The sequence below is a fragment of the Syngnathus floridae genome, chromosome 11 (genome assembly GCF_059516105.1).
Source record: "Syngnathus floridae isolate MCC-2025c chromosome 11, RoL_Sflo_1.0, whole genome shotgun sequence".
Classification (NCBI taxonomy): Eukaryota; Metazoa; Chordata; class Actinopteri; order Syngnathiformes; family Syngnathidae; genus Syngnathus; species Syngnathus floridae.
This window is the reverse complement of record NC_142423.1, coordinates 12,355,748-12,371,574: the sequence shown is the minus strand read 5'-3', so window position 1 is coordinate 12,371,574 and position 15,827 is coordinate 12,355,748. Positions and strand designations below refer to the sequence as shown.

Sequence of the window (15,827 nt, the reverse complement as noted above, 5' to 3'; positions counted from 1 at the left end):
GTAAACACACAAATGACTAACCTTCATGCTCGAAAGGCTACACCGTGGACATACTGGATTGTTTGTATTATGTTGACCTTTGAGGGATTTACTTTGTATTTCATTTTTGGTTTATAGTCCCTTTTTTTTTCCAGAATGGCCTGAAGTCTAGAAGAAGTTGATGAGAAGTCAAATAGAGGTCAAAAGTTGAAACCTATTCAGATAGATGTACGTAGAGTTGACTGAGTTCTTGGTATTTATTATTTACATTATTAACATTATTTTTTGGCTAACTGAAGGTCATCACACAAATATACTAACATCTGTAGGATAACAACAAAAAATAGCCGATTTTCACTTCTTTCTTATTTGTCTAAAAAAAAAAAAAAACAACTCGGGTATTGTAGCAAATGATTGTGAAATGTGTAAATGCTCCGTTGCTCTTGTATGGAAATTCATAGCAGGGATTCCAAATATCAAATAGTGAATATTTATATGAACATTATACTCCTGTGAGCTCTGAGCCAAGGAGACTTAAGGGTGATGCAAAGTCATACTTTTAATAAAGCCTAGCTGCTGTATGATCAAATAGTGTCCCTAATTAAGACCTAAGTGTACACATATGTAACATTCTCCACGGAATGCTAACAACCTGTGATATTTCCAGAGGAATTGGCTGCACGTGAGAGTTTGGATTCTGAGCTAGGAGTGGGGGGGGACATGTTCATGTGGCAAGATAACATGTTGTTCGCATCTATGTCAGGTTGAGGCTAATGAAGGCCCGAATGATTCTTGGATGCAAGGCTTAAGCAAATGATCCCTATTTTGAATATATTAGAGCCCCATAGCGGCAAAGTGCCTCCCCGCCACGCCGGTGCTGCTGCATGTTGACTTGTGGTCTGCTGAGGCGGCTCAAAACGGCAGTCACAGTCTTCACTCATGCTGTAAACCACCTTACCCTTAAAATAAAAAAAATAAAAAACGCAAATTCGGGTCTTTTAAAGATCACTTATTATATAGACATATTATTGACTACTTTGATAGATATAAGGTGCATCTTCTCACAAATAACTTTCCATTAAAGTATGGTTGAAAATTTCCTGATACTAATAATGCTAAGCAACACATGTAACTAAATTTGCCGTATCGAATGTGTCATTTTCAACGTAGCGTTTGTGTGGGTGATCACACATTTAGCGAAGCCACAAAGTGTCCCAGCGGGCGTGTACACTGCAACATTTTCATGTGGAAAACAAAACTGTCTACATTTATTGTGTTACATTGATGGAAATTTAAATGATGTTGAGATCTAAAACACACCATTTGACTATTCAAATGTACGCACAAGTAATGTCATGCATTTTGGGTTTTAGTATTTGCATACAGGTCTGCTGCTCTGAGCTCGGGTGTTTTAAAAAAAACCCAAAAAAAACCCCCAAAAAGGCAGCAACAATGATATTTTTTTGTTTCTGGACATAATAAAGTAAGAAAGTCGAAGTATCCCACTTCAGATGTCTAAAGTTTGCGCCAATGTTATAGTGCTGATCAAAAATATCTGAGATGTTAAGATGCTTGTGCTGTAAGAGATTTTTTATTTTTTTGCTTCATTAACAATATCGCCAGATTTTCGCTCATCTTAGCTTAACATTCAGGTCTTTAAATATTAATATAGATACTTAATTATTTAAAAAGGATAATTTCTGTACAGATTAATTTTATGTCCCTATGAAATATTGATTGATTTTTAAAATGATGAATTTACAGAACTATTATTATATTCATAAACAGAAACACGAAAAGGTAACACGTTAAGTAAAATTTGATCAGACAGCGTTTGGCGTCAGTGAGGAATTCATATTTTATATATATTTTTAGCTGATCCAGGGAAACCTATTTTTTCTGTTTTGAAAAACAGTGATGTTATATATATAGACGTGAAAGTGTTTGAATTTAAAATCTGATACTCCTGGAAAAGCAAATAATTTCAAATATTGTGAAATGATTCTCAAATGAACAGAGACATGAGTAGAGCAGAGGCGAGTACTTTCCCCTGGTGATCCTCCAGGCGCCTTTGTTTCCTTGGTGTGTCTCCAGCTCATTAATGTTCTAAGCATGTGAGCAAACCAGACCATACTCCATAACCCATAGATTGGTGACATCACACATGCACGCACACACATAGCCAACAATCCCTCAGCCGTTTTAAGTCCTCTGGCTCTTTTAGGAAGTGATGGCCACTGAGCTGCCCTGATTAAAATGACAATAGTCTAATTAACTCGACCTCGGTGTCAGTGCACTAAAATGGCTGATGGCCTGTCAGTTCCTGTTTGAAAACCTTTTGTCTCCTCATTGTCCAAAAATAAGACCCCCCCCCCCTCCCCCACAAAGAATGCCTCAACCTTACTTGATGGGATTTGCTAATGGCAATTATTTCTCAAAAGCTAATTAAATCTAGACATTTATTTCAAGTGTTTTTTTTTTTTTTAATTTGTTATAGTCCTCGAGTTATCCTTTGAAGGTGTACAGTTACATTAAGTAGCTACCTGCGAAAAAAAAAAAATCAAACCAAGCTTTGAAAGGCCAAAAAGGTGATGTGTACATTACCTTTTACTCTGGACCTCTAAATGACTGTGCTACTTGCACCCCCATAAATTCTTACATTATTTGATGAACTCATCTTAAACACTTTGAGGCAGAAAAAGAACAACAAAAAAAGCTTTAATGATTGAAATCGACCCTCCCCCTATTCTCCTAGGCCTACAGGGAGATAATTAGGCTTTAGACTAAAGTTAATGAAATGAAAACCTTTCTTTGCTTTTGAAGGGGAACTTCATCGTAATATCTGCAGACATCTCTGTGAATTAGTTTTGTTTTGGCTTACAAGCACCTCTTCTGGCTGTCAGTCTGTGGCTGATATGGGTAAGCTGCGAGTGGAGCCAAAATCATCGAGGTCTGCTTATAAGGCGCACTGTCGGCTTTTGAGGAAATTGGAGGTTTTTAGGTGCGCCTTATAGTGCGGAAAATACGGTAAATACAATAGACAACAAATCCCTGATTGGCTACGAGTTAGCACAAATGCAGCAACGAAAAGAAACACGGAATTCAAACGTAACGAGTTGTTCTTTGACTTGTAACGCATGACATTAATTCTTGCAAAGAGCAGACACCTTGTTTATTAACACAAATTGAGGTGTTAGCCATGCCGTTGTCTGACCCAAAAGCACAAGTGGTGGCCAGAGAGCAGTGCATATATTAAACTGTCCTTGTGGAAATTCACATCTGGTGTGTTTGTGTGTGTGTGTAGTGTGCAACAACCCCCACTTCCCTTCCCCCAACTCCACTCTCGCATTTCATCCTCTGTCCACCAGTGCCACGGTGCTTCTGCATTAGTTGTCTGCTCTGCGTCCATCTGTTGTTATTATTTTCCATTGATAATTGGCTTCAACAATGGAATGCATGTTTCCCCCCCCTTGCCTTTGAAACCAAATCCCGTGTTTGTTTTCCAGAGGTCTCACTTATGCTCTCTGTTGTCTGGTACTCTCTCTGACCCCACAATTTGTCACTCGTCTAACTACCTCCCTGCGTTGTGTTTAAGACGTTCAGATCAGCAGGGAAAAAAAAAATGACGTTGGTACCGTTTACATCACTCCTCAAAGATTCATAAGGTCCCGTTTTCTGTAATTTGGCCAGGCATTTACTATAAGTTTGATGGAATTTGATGGTGGCAAGTGTCGCTTTTAGATTTAACAAAGTTTTTTCACGGGCCGCATTGTAGTTATAGCTTCTTTCAACCCAAATAAATGTATGAGCACCTCATATTACATACAGTAAAAGCTGCAAAACAAACTGAACTGAAAAATAACTTGTTTTCAAATCAGACGAGTAAAAACTGGACAAATATTTAAAAAAAAGAAGAAATTATTAAGATGACACAGATGACAAACTGAAAAGCCAATTTATGGGAAAATGAAAGGATTTTAACGGGTCTAAAAAAAAAAACTGGTGTCCAGAACTCTACAATAGCAACATAAGGCTGCCAATGAGCACATTGCTGTCCTCCCTACGTTTGCAGTTCTTATTTATATTCCGATCAGTTCTCCGCCACTCGGTTGTTCATACAGAATAGTGAGGTGTAACATTGGCGACCCACTTCTGCAGTGAAATGGCCGTAAAAGGGGCTATTGATTTTAGCATGAATTAATATGATGGTGATGTGTGAAGTTCATTAACGAGCCACCGCAGACAGTATCAAGAGTGCTTAGAGAAATTAATGGAATATCTTACTTAATGTAAATATTCATGAGCTCTCATCTTTTTATCTCCACAGTGTGAAACGTGATGAGAGCCTGTCCATTAGAGGACCTTGAGCCCATTGTTGGGATTGGTCACATTTCTATGGAGGGGTATCAATACATATGAGCATAACCTTACAACAAAGCCATTCCCATTGATTTCAAATCTGGGCTGAGAGAGAGCAAATTGTAAAGCAAAGTCCTCTTCACAGGTTTGTGGGCTTAATGGGTCCACCGTTGTCCATTAGCATCTCCAGTTCCTCTTAAAATGTAAAAACACAACAAAAAAAAAAATGGTTGAGCTGTATTTTCTGAAAAAAAATTATTTGGATCACCAAATAAGCAAAGAATGTTTTGCACACGCCGGTTATACATATTTTACATTTTAATGTGCCGTATTAACAACATCTTAATGTGTTCCTTTGATTGATATTTGTAATTTATTTGTCTAACAGAGCATTCAACTAAGCCACCTAGGGGGATAATTATCTCGACAATAATTTGTTCCGTTCCCTAAATTTCGATGTCGGAATGTGTGATGACTTCTGACGCAAGCTCCCCTTGTTTATCCTCACCGTGTGTTACCTGCTCCCCTACCGATCTAAATGGCAACTTTGCAGCCTGTTGCGGTTTGAAATTGAGGCAATTATCTTTCTCTTATTAGCTCTTCCGCTGTTGTCTTTACAGTGCACGGAGAAGAGGTGTGCCCACCCTCGCTATCAGGATCTAGTTGTTGCTGGTTTGTTCCAAGCAAATACCAATTTGCTGTCGTCAAAAATGATGGAACACGTTTGGAGCTTGAAATTAATTCATTTCATTTGTCACCACTTGCAATTGATTGATGATTCAACTGGTGATGTGTTAATTGAAGTGTCATTTATCACAATAATTGGAGGGTATTTGAGTTGAAATGAGCCAGCTTTTGTTATTGTTTGATCTGTCTGTCCTTCCGTCCAACCTGTTTCGATGCTCGTTGGTGTTTTTTTTTACTCAAATGTCTATTTTTGATGAATACCAACTCTTGGTCGCAGTTTTGACTGTCAAATGTTTGACAAAACAGGGAGGGTTTGAGGTTGAGATTTTTTTTTTCCTCTATCCGCCTCCATATTTGGTTACGCTTTAATGCTTTTATTCAAATGCACCTGATATCTTACCCCACAGTGACATTTAAGTTTTCCATAAAAATACAATTTTGTTTCCTTCAGCTTTTTTCCTTTTTCTCGGGTTGAGTGCTCAGTTGAGAAAGTCTTGCGCAAACACATCAGTCGCGTCAAATGCATCGCACACTGGCTCGTCACATTAACCACAAGGGCTTGGGTTTTTCCATCAGAAAGATGTTTTCCATATCAAATTACCAACACAATTTTTAATTTGTGCAGTTATAATAGGGTTGAAATGAAAGGATTTGTAAAAAGTTAACTTCACAGGAGGATAAACCCAATTACCTAAAGAGAAAACAAACAAGCTTCTGCAAATAGAGTAAAGGAAAGAATTTGTTGGTTGCGTTGACAATTAAGCCTTAACCTTATTTTTCCATTTCTTTGGTCTAGGCTGGATTCAGTGTTTTGCCAACGCTGGAAGAGAAGATTGCGTTGACTAAGCAAGCTCTTCAATAAGGTAAGCAATGTTCCCAAATTCAAGGACTACACTGGGGCTGGCATTTGCGTACTGTACGTAATACAATAACATTTGGAAATAATTATAGTTTTTTTATTAGAATTAAAAGAAAAAGTGAAAATAAACAATTTGGGCTTAAAAGATTGTGTGCACATTTTGGAGCTCAGTTTAATTTACTCTTTTGCCTTTACTGGCTGCTTTAAAATGTAATTTCTTTATATCAGCATCAAACGGAACTGTCCACGTATTAGTATTTGGCTTGCTAAGATTCTAATTCGGTGGCATTTACTGCCGTCTGTTTTTCAATGCATTTATAAGACTTTGATTCGACAAAGCTCTTTAATCGTTTACGCCTAGGTTGGAACATAATAAACAACTGTAGCAAAAGTGCCTCGCGGGGGTAATTCTGGCAACAAAGTGAAGCGCTTCTGTCACTTGCAGTGTTGTTGCTGCGCTTTAAGTACCTTCATCTATTCTCTCAGCATTGCTGCCATTGTGTAGAAAAATAAAAAAAAAATAAAACAGCAAAGCAAATGCAAGTTGGAAGGATCGCCTTACAAATATTGTATGATGTATGTTGAACAACAGCTAGCCTGCTGTCTGCTATTGTTGTTTTGGCTCAGCTGTCTTTGCATGTATTTTCCATTTGCGTGTTCAACAAAAAAAAAAAAAATCTGAAAGTTTACTCTTTTGACCTTCAACAATACGTTGATCAAAATACATTTCCAGTCCAAAAACAAACAAACAAAAAAAATCTGCTTCATTTCCTCCTATATTACATGGTGCTCTTGTATGTAGTGGAAGGTAGAATGAATCACATTTTTGTTGTATAGATGGTCATGTCCAAGAAGATTTCCTTTTGGGAAAGAAAATGCATTTGCTGAGGATCAATTTATTTTTCTATCACTATCAAAAAGACCATTTGCACTCCTGGTCTCACACCTTCTGTGTTGACTTGGACATGGGTAATATCAACCGGCTACCAGCAGCTGAACACATTTCTATGAGATGTACGGTATATTGTCTTAACTGCTAACTAATGCTTAAAATGTAGTAATAATGCTGATTGTGTCCTTAACAATCACTAGTTATGATAAACAGTGAAAGCAATCATACAAGGCTGAATACTTTTTTCTTTAGGATTTGAATGAGTTCCGGCATTGCAGGTATTCTTTAGTATTGTATTATTGTTGTATACATAACAAAATAATTGAAGTGTAAATCTCCAGGTAGAGTTCTTGAGTTAATTTCCAAAACAATCTCCGTGGCTGGCTAGAAAAACACAAAGCCAGCGTTGCAACGAAAACCGGAATGACAAACACCATTAGCTGAAACGTGTTAGGGTTGGCAAATTATTTTGATCGTATGATTATGTTGGTACGTAAATTAGAATCATTAAGTTTGTTAAAACCTTACACCTTTCCTTGACTCTGGAAAGTTTCCACATTCAGTTTTTGAAACTTTCCAAATGATGTGGAAACATTCTTGCTTAGTTAATTATCTAAAATGTAAAAATCTAGTTTCGGTTTCCAAAACCTTATAAAACAAAGAGCTAAGACCTTCTGCACTGATTAACCAGGTTGCAAAGGTGACCGCTGAAACCTGTTCACTCTCACCACCACCTTGCTTTCTCTCAAAAAATATTCTCTTGAGTCAGACTGCTTTCAAGCACCTTTGTACCACACAGGGTGCTGATGGCTTTCTCCGCTTGCAAGTGTAAAATGGACCAACTTTCTCACGTGTGGTTCTTGCATAAAAGGTAGAGTGGGCAAAACTATCAAAACGTTTCCATCCTTTTGCAACAATTTTGTTGTTTACCCTCCCGTACGCATTCTAATACGCTTACCCCCCCTTTGTCAAAGCTGGCCTCGGCCGATCCGAGAGGCCCTCGAGGGGAGACGTTTTCAGCTGTCACTTCGACAATAAGAAACAAATGTCACGGCTGGGCAAAAAAAAAAAAAAGTGCCTGACTTTCTTACAGTACTTGGCCTTCCTTTGTGTTTGACTTCGGCTCCCCTGTGTAAGCACTCTCTATTGTGACATGTCCACTTTTGTGTTGCCACTTGTCTTTCTTGCTTTTTTTTTTTTTTTTTCGCTCTGTCGTTGTTTGTCTCTATTGATCTGTGTCCGTGGCCTGGTGTTAGCTATGTGGAGGTTGAATTGATGGGTCTCCGCTTGCTGTGTTGTTTAGAAGGAGAAAGGATTGCTGTGCTGTTGAAGTCGCTGTTGCTTTTGCCACGATGCAGGCACAGGATTGAAATGAAGCTTCATGAACAAAATCAATTGTCACGCTAGATTTTTATTTATTTATTTTTTGCTTCGGATCCTTCCACCTGCTCGTTCTTGTTACAGGCTTGATTCAACTCCAAAACAACTTTTTGGGTTTCAGTTGAGTTATAAACTTAAATTGTGCAAGGGAAATGCTGATAAAATATGACCAATCAGGTCCCATCGCTGTCTGTCTTTAGCAGCGCAATCCACTGAGGATACTCTGACTGGGGTTTTGGCAAAGAGGTCAGCAGGCTTTTTCTGGCGGAGGAAATCGGGCTTCATCAGATGCATAGTCTTTCTTTTCCCCAGCTGGTGGAGGTAGATGGCAACCTCAGTTAAATCCTAAAATCCTCACGTTTATGATATTTGCCCAGCATTATCTGTGCCTGTGGATGAATGGGAGCGCCGAAGATGTGGAATGTAGAAGGTCATACGCCGTGATTTACACAGCGTACAGCCCCACAATCCCTGGGAAAAGACTTGGTCTAGGATCAAACGGACATCATGCAATATGTTCATAACACTGACCTTTAGATTCATTCATTTTACTTCTGCCCCGCAAATCGAGCACTATATGGATAACGTCGACATTTAGGAAATTCATGATGAGAAATGTATTTTCGGCCCTGGTTTGGAGAGTGCATCTGGGTTAACTCTCGTGTGAAATATCCTTGAAAAAAGCTCTATGAAACAAGATCATAGTCACTGCCAGGTGTCCATCCAAATTGGCATTGAAACTGAACTGATACCTTCATCAGGTGAGTTCACCAAATGTCTGTCTGTAGCTAATTTAGGGATTTATATCTTTGTCTTGGTTCTTAAGCAAACGATCCTGCTTTCAAAGACTAAAAATAAAGTTCTGTTGTTGTTACACGTGCCCGATGTGATAGGCAGGTCAGATTTACCTTTATTTGATGTTAATGAACTCTGTGGAAGGCCTCAAGGTCACTTTCTGTGAAAGGCAGTTAACGTTCGTAAACATAATTTCAGCCAAAGATTTGTCAACACTGTAAAGGCATACAAATCAAGTCACTTGCTCAGATTTCTCAAGCTATGAAAAATTGGCCTGCGTTTTCATTTGTCAAATGTTATAATAAGAAGAGCCCACTGTTAGCCGTGGAGGTGCATTTGGACTTCAACTCCTTTTAATTAGAAGTGAGATATTAGCATTTGGTTGGGCTTTATGTGGGGTGAGGGGATCGGGCAGCGACTGTGCCTTCATTAGCCAGCTTCTCTGTGTAATGAGTGCCGTCATTAGCTGATGGAGAGGATTTGCTCCAGCTTTACCTTGAAAGGCACATCTTTTAAATACTTGCAAGGAATACGGCATTTTAATGGATTTCTTAATGAATAGAATAAAGATGCTACATGTTGAAAATTTGAGTGCCGATCGTGTGGATCAGCAGTGGTCGTCCAAGAAGGGAAGGGGGGATTGAAAAGCCCATTGGGGGAAGAAAAATACAAATTACTAAAAACAACATTAGAGATAATAATTAAAAAGTGATTTTTATTGTAGTGCAATTTCTCTGTGATTTGCAAGAGGCATCTAAGCTGTAGTGCTTGAATTGAAACACTCCGCATTTATTAAAGAGCACTCGCGGGATAAAGCTGACGGCACAAATGTCTACACTGAAGTGCATGTGGACTTTCTGCCGTCCTGACAGTCAGAGAGCTGGGGTGTTTTTTTTTTTTTTTTATGATACGAAAGTCAGTCTAAGCCTTTGACGGTGACTCCATTCTAGAAATCATGCATGAAGTGATTTGTATTTTATTGATGAGTTTTTGAAGTGGCAAGTGTGGGAAATTGGATCTTTGATCTCCTCGAGTTTGGGAAATATCTTCTGAGTGTGTTGAGCTCACCAGGTAAAATACCCCCATCCAGCCATACGCTCTCACGAGATGTCATTTCGGAGGAATATCCCCCTCCCCTTTTTTTCCCCCGCTTCTTTCAAAACACTTCTGGTATTTGTTGCGGATGTTTTCCCTGACTCTAATTACCGTTGTTCATTAACAAAACTGGGTATTTGTTTTCGACTTCAACCAATCACTTTGATATGCTAATTACAATGTAATTTAATTTGAGCCCCGTAATGATGATGCCGTTATTATGGACATAAATGATGCAGTTAAGCCGAGAGTAATCTCATTTGCATACTGTACATGCCAGTAAATTAAGCCCTTTCCTGTGTTGCTTCAGCTTTAATTTTCCACTCCTTTTCACACGGCATCCCTCAGCCCCTGTGCCTAATAGCAGACCAGCTTGTTTGATGTCGACAGCTGCTTACCGCACTAAATCTACTCACAATATGTAGTCCATAAAGCCTCCTAAGTGCTCTTTTAAGAAGTTCCTATTAATAAGCTAGCAAGCTATTCGTACTTGGTGCTGACAGAAAAGCTTGCTTTTGTCTCACACCATCTTTCATCCGCAGTTGATACGATCAAGTTGTGTACTGTGCACAGGAAGGAAATTAGTTAGATGAGCTGAAACATTTAAATGTGATCAATGCATGAAAAAAAAATGCAGAAAATAGGAAAGGAGAAATACTTTTTCACGGTACTGTACTTCCTGATGATTTCCGAGAGTGCCCTGGAGAGGGAGAATGCTTTATGGGCTTTTACTCTCGTATCACAATCGCCCTTTGCTGAGACTCCTCCAGCGTTATTTATATCATCAAGAATATTATTATTTATTTTTTGCTGGACAATTTTCTGTTCGTCTCTAATTGGCCGCATAAATCTAGTCAGTTGAGGGTGAGAAATGTTCCAGTGTCATCCAGTGTAATCTTCACCCTTATTTACCAATTCATTAAGATTCATTGATGCAGGCTCGCTGAGAGGAAATGACAACATAAATCAGGCCTCCAACATAATGACCCTAATCAGTTGGGAATTGCACAAAATGTCATGATGAACTATGTCCTTGTGTTAGTGCCACTGTATATTGTCGTTTTGCTGCTTTATGAGTAGGACACATTCCCCTGACAAGGGCTGTATTTAAAAAAAGAAACATAAAATGGGGACCACAAAAAAAAAAAACGATTAAAAGGCAGAAATCCATGTCAGGTCTTTTGATATGTTGTCCTTCACCCTACAACTGCCCTGACTTTCTTCCATTTAACCTCTTTGTCCATTTGCTGGCAAGTTGTGGCTTTTAAAATAATAACATGCTTCACAGGCTTAAATGAGCCTGGTGTATTGTTGAAGATGATTTGTGATTTCAGAAGCCAGCCGAGGTGTCAGAGAGTAATAAGAGCTCCCGTACCGATGAAGTGAGCACAATTAGATGCCTAATTGAAAGTTATTGTGCCGCAATTGTTTTACGACACTGACAGTTAGTCAATCTTGTGGCTATCTCGCGTTTGGTCTCCGAGCAGTGATTGGGTGACACAAGATTTGGACTCAACCAGCCAGGTGAGCTCAATACCAGTCGTTCACACTCCTAAATTCCTACTCAAACGCCAATGGCTCTTTAGCGTGATCATTTCAAGGGTGCTACTGGCATAAGAGGGCCTCAGAATCAAAAGAAGGAAAAAAAAAGATGAGGTGACTCATTGTCAGCTCACACAGAGGACATTGGTCCCAAAAGACAGTAGCTCTAATAATATTGTCCCTTCTTTACACGGGGACACAATATTAATTAGACAAGTTCGTCAAAGCTAACCTCGGTTTTCCCAAGAAAATGCGTTTGACATATTTCATCTCCACAAGTTTGCATCCCCACTCGCTTGGGAAGACTCCTTACATGACTCCTTGTAAAGATGATTAGAACTATGACACCGTTTAAGTAATGTTAAAACAATAAGTAGCTTTACAGATCCCAAAGGATGGTGATGGACTGAAGGTATTTTTTTTTTCTTTCTAATGGTGCCTTCAAGGTCTAATTGGTTACCTCAGATTGAGTGAAGAGGTCCGCACATCTTTTATTTCATGACGTCTGTCCTCTTGCTGCCGTCTTGATGGGCATGAGCCACATGCAAGCCAAATGATCAAAGTCAAATGAAGGAGAAAACGTGCGGGGAACATCTCCTGAAAGAAGCTCCAAATCCCAGAATTGCCATTCCGTTCATGTACAAGCAGATACAAAGTCATTAAACTTTTCTATTTGCTTACTCCCACTCCGCCCTAGTTGTACTAAAAATACCATGGCCTGCCTTACTTTGCCACATGTCATCGTCTGGGCACAGCGGGCCTTTATGCTGAGCTGTTGTCGGCGTTAAGTGTTTTTTTTCTTTTTTTTTTTTCTTGCTTCGCTTCTTATCTGGAGTATTCATCATGAAACTATTTGTGGCCTTGCGTAATGCAAATGTATCGTTATATTTGACATGCGTATTGTCATGCTATTATAATTATTGTGCGACTATTTTGGCTTGATGACTTTCTCTGTGCTTATGTGTTACGTTTTAAATTTGTTTTTTTTGTTACAGTTGCTTGTTGTAAAACTAGCTCATATTTACCAGAGACAAATTCCTTGTGTTTTTCACATACTAAAGATGATTCTGATTCTTTGCAGTTCTGTGCAGCAAAGATTCATTGTTGTACCAAATGATTTTTTTCCCCATGTTATGTGTTTATTTTATTGCACCACTAATATTTGACATTATACATGTGGGTTTTCTATAAAATGTGAGTTTTTTCTTTTTTTTTTCCGTGTATATATTTTTCCAACTGCATCTCGTGATGTTGTCAGTATCAAACTCGGGAGTCATTCGACACACAGGACCTATTGTTATTTCCTTGAACCAACTGTAGTTACTGAATAATTAAACAAAGTAAATGTTTAACATGTTTTTGCAAGTTCCTGCTGTTGTGTTGTGAGGAGCCACTGCACGACATATGCACTCTGGGAGAAACACTTTTGCTTTGACGATGGCAGGAGCTCACCTTGTTGACTGCCCGCCGCAACGTGGCTTTTTCTCAAATACCGTCTCGCTAAGCAGGTGCGACACGCCATTGTATTGAGTCTTCAAATGTCAGAAGAACGGCCATTTGTTTATCTTGACTTGTGCCTCGCTGTTTATTCTAGCCCAAGCTGCATCTGCATCAACAATGATTCCCTAAAGATACGCCCCCACATATCTGGACCTGTTTACACTCTGCCTGCCCCCGAAAGCCTGGGAGGATATCGGCTGATCATTCTACCTGGTTAATATTGAATGTTGCTTGCAAAAGAGAGCTGTTTGTTCATCAAAACAAAAGCTGCTTCTCTTGTTTACTGTCGCCATAACAACAATCAGCAAGACACGTTTATATTTTGAAGTTAAATCGTTGAAGTGGGGCGACAATGATTGCTAAATATTGGTCAGTTCTCAAATCACAGCAGATTTGTTGTCCATAATCTGAAGACTTTTCCCAAGAATCTGAAGCCAAAATACAGCAAAACACGAAGTTGTTCAAAAGCCTTGAGATAGATTCTGTTGTCGTACGGATTGTTGTGTTGTCTAGACGAGCAAGCGAGCTGAACCCAAAGAACTCTAAAGTGAATGACTCCCCTTTGTCCCCTCCTTTGTGTGTCCTTATCTCACTCAAGAATTGTGCTCTTGTTGTGTGCTTGTGTAAACAGGGCTTGTGTGAGAACTAGTTGAATTGTAGCAGATGGCTGCTTGGGCTTGACTGTCATGAGCATTAAGGAAAAACACAACATGGAGAAGGGTCAAAGCACAGCTGTGCAAGTCGAGCCTACCTTGAGTGGACTGCGGTCTTGCTTGAGCAGCCACGAACCAGGATTTGATTTCTAGAAAAATGTTTTTTGGGGAGGAAGAAGCAGCAGCAAGGTGAATGAGCTCCGGACACATTCTCTTAACCTTCAGTTAGGAGACGGAGGTGACGCTTTTTTTTTTTTGTATGATACTTGTCTTTTAGTGAGCTTGTCGAAAATTCTGATTTCTAATTCAAGAGATCCAGATTTCCATTTGTGGGTTGAACCACTCTTGCTAAAATTATTTCATCTAAGTTTTGTTGCAAATTATTTATTTTTTTGCCATGTAGTAGGGATCATTGATTTCGTCATCGTTGCAATGTCACAGTTCATCTAATTATTTAAAAAAAAAAAAGTGCTTGAAACTCTTGTGCTTCATTTGCCGCATTCCACTAAACCTAGAAGTTGTAACTCATGAACTGGAAATTATATCATGACGCACAGAGTCTGAATATCATCATGCTGGTTAAATCTGTGATGAAACATCATATTTAGAAGCAAATCTTTCTTTCTGCTCTAATGCAACATTTCGACAGCAGGAATGGATACTGTTGGAAAACACAGCACAGACCTAACGATGAAATGATCCAAACTTGTAACGTTAGAAGTTTTCTCTGGGAAACCTTGCGTTGAGCAACCACAAGGTGAATATGTCACTTTTGTGTTTACAATGTGAATATGAAACCATAGAACAGCGGTTAGAGATAGCAATACCTGCTAACAGCAAAATAACTCAAGTTTTGCCAAACTTGCATTTTTCCAAAACTAATACCCCTTGGAAAGTCTTTAATAGTATATGATAACATGTTTAGATATATTTACAAAAAGCTCAAAGGTTAACTAAATAAACATCGCTCGCCATAATTTCAACCCTGGTTTTATGATTGTTCTGTATGCACATCGTATGTTTGTTTTTGGAGTAGGAACTCCCATGTTCTTTACCTCAGTGAGTGCAGCACTATATATTTTCTGGACACCTGACCTATAATTACGGCTGCCTGGCAAGATTAGAAGCATGTGAGTTTAATGGGAACATCTAAAAAGCACACAAAACATGGCTATCCCTTGAGTTAAGTGAAAATAAATATATCATATGAAGAAAAATGCAGGGCAGAGTACTGGAGCTCCCTGATGTGGCGTCGCTTTTTTGGCGTTTTTCATATCGACTTTTGGATGTATCTGTGATTTTCGTTTCATCTCTAATTTCTGATATTGCAACCTTAAATTATTCAATGATCAAATTAATGCCAGTGCACATTCATGGGTACTATTTGTCAATGAAACTAAATTAAATAGGCAGACATTTTAGCGGTGCGTTCGTCACTTCATTCACTTTATCTGAATGCCTGTTTTGATTTAGTGGCTCGTGGAGGAGAAACTGTTTGCAGTGGCCTGCAGATGGAGTTGTTAGTCGATGTGTCCCATGTCACGGTATTCCTTTTTTGCCTTCTGCCTGTTTAGAAAATCCCATTATGGAGGGAGTCAATGCCAGACTGGAGGGGTTAGTTGGGTCAACATCTGTCTAGAGAGGGAGTAGCCTGGAGAACAGGGCCTGTAGGCTGGGCTGGTTGGGGCTGTTCAGACAGGCCTCTAAGTGTGTGTGTGTGAGTGTGTGTGCAGAGGCCACAGTGTCAGATGACTCTCTTGGCTAGGTTGGGCTCTGTAGTATCATGCAGCCATACTGTATTTAATTTATGTTGGATTGTAAGTTCACAGTGAGCGCTTCCTGAAAATCACGACCTCAATAGAAACCTGCTGTTTATTTTCCTTGAAATATTTCTACATTGAGATGATTATCTCACCTATGCTTTTCACATTTTCCCTTTGACAAGTTGTCAACTTCAATTTCCTGTCTGTCAGCCTGAGTGTCGAGGCATGTCCGTATCTTGTTTCCATCCGCACCTCCAGAGAGGCTCGATCCGTCCGAGCCACCGAGTAGATATTAACATACGTCGGCCACCCCCATTACACGG

General features: G+C 39.2%; 1 protein-coding gene and 1 long non-coding RNA gene across 10 annotated transcripts in view; one reads left to right on the top strand and one right to left on the bottom strand.

Annotated features, from left to right (window-relative positions):
* The window catches only part of foxp1b (forkhead box P1b), an 84,549-nt gene that overhangs the window by 13,301 nt on the left and 55,421 nt on the right, over positions 1–15,827 (top strand). For 6 of the 9 annotated variants that reach the window (XM_088389551.1, XM_088389546.1, XM_088389545.1 and 3 more), the window contains exon 3: positions 5,822–5,888. The gene's annotated coding sequence lies outside the window, so the exon portion shown is untranslated. Of the gene's footprint in view, positions 1–5,821; positions 5,889–12,974; positions 13,097–13,182; positions 13,302–13,751; positions 13,980–15,827 lie in introns of those variants that run through there. The other 3 variants (XM_088389540.1, XM_088389543.1, XM_088389542.1) reach the window with 3 other exon arrangements.
* Positions 8,304–12,526, bottom strand: LOC148391161 (uncharacterized). Its single transcript, XR_015861349.1, has 3 exons — positions 12,049–12,526; positions 9,065–9,111; positions 8,304–8,644 (listed from the first exon to the last, which is right to left on the bottom strand). It is a non-coding gene; the product is annotated as an uncharacterized LOC148391161 (long non-coding RNA).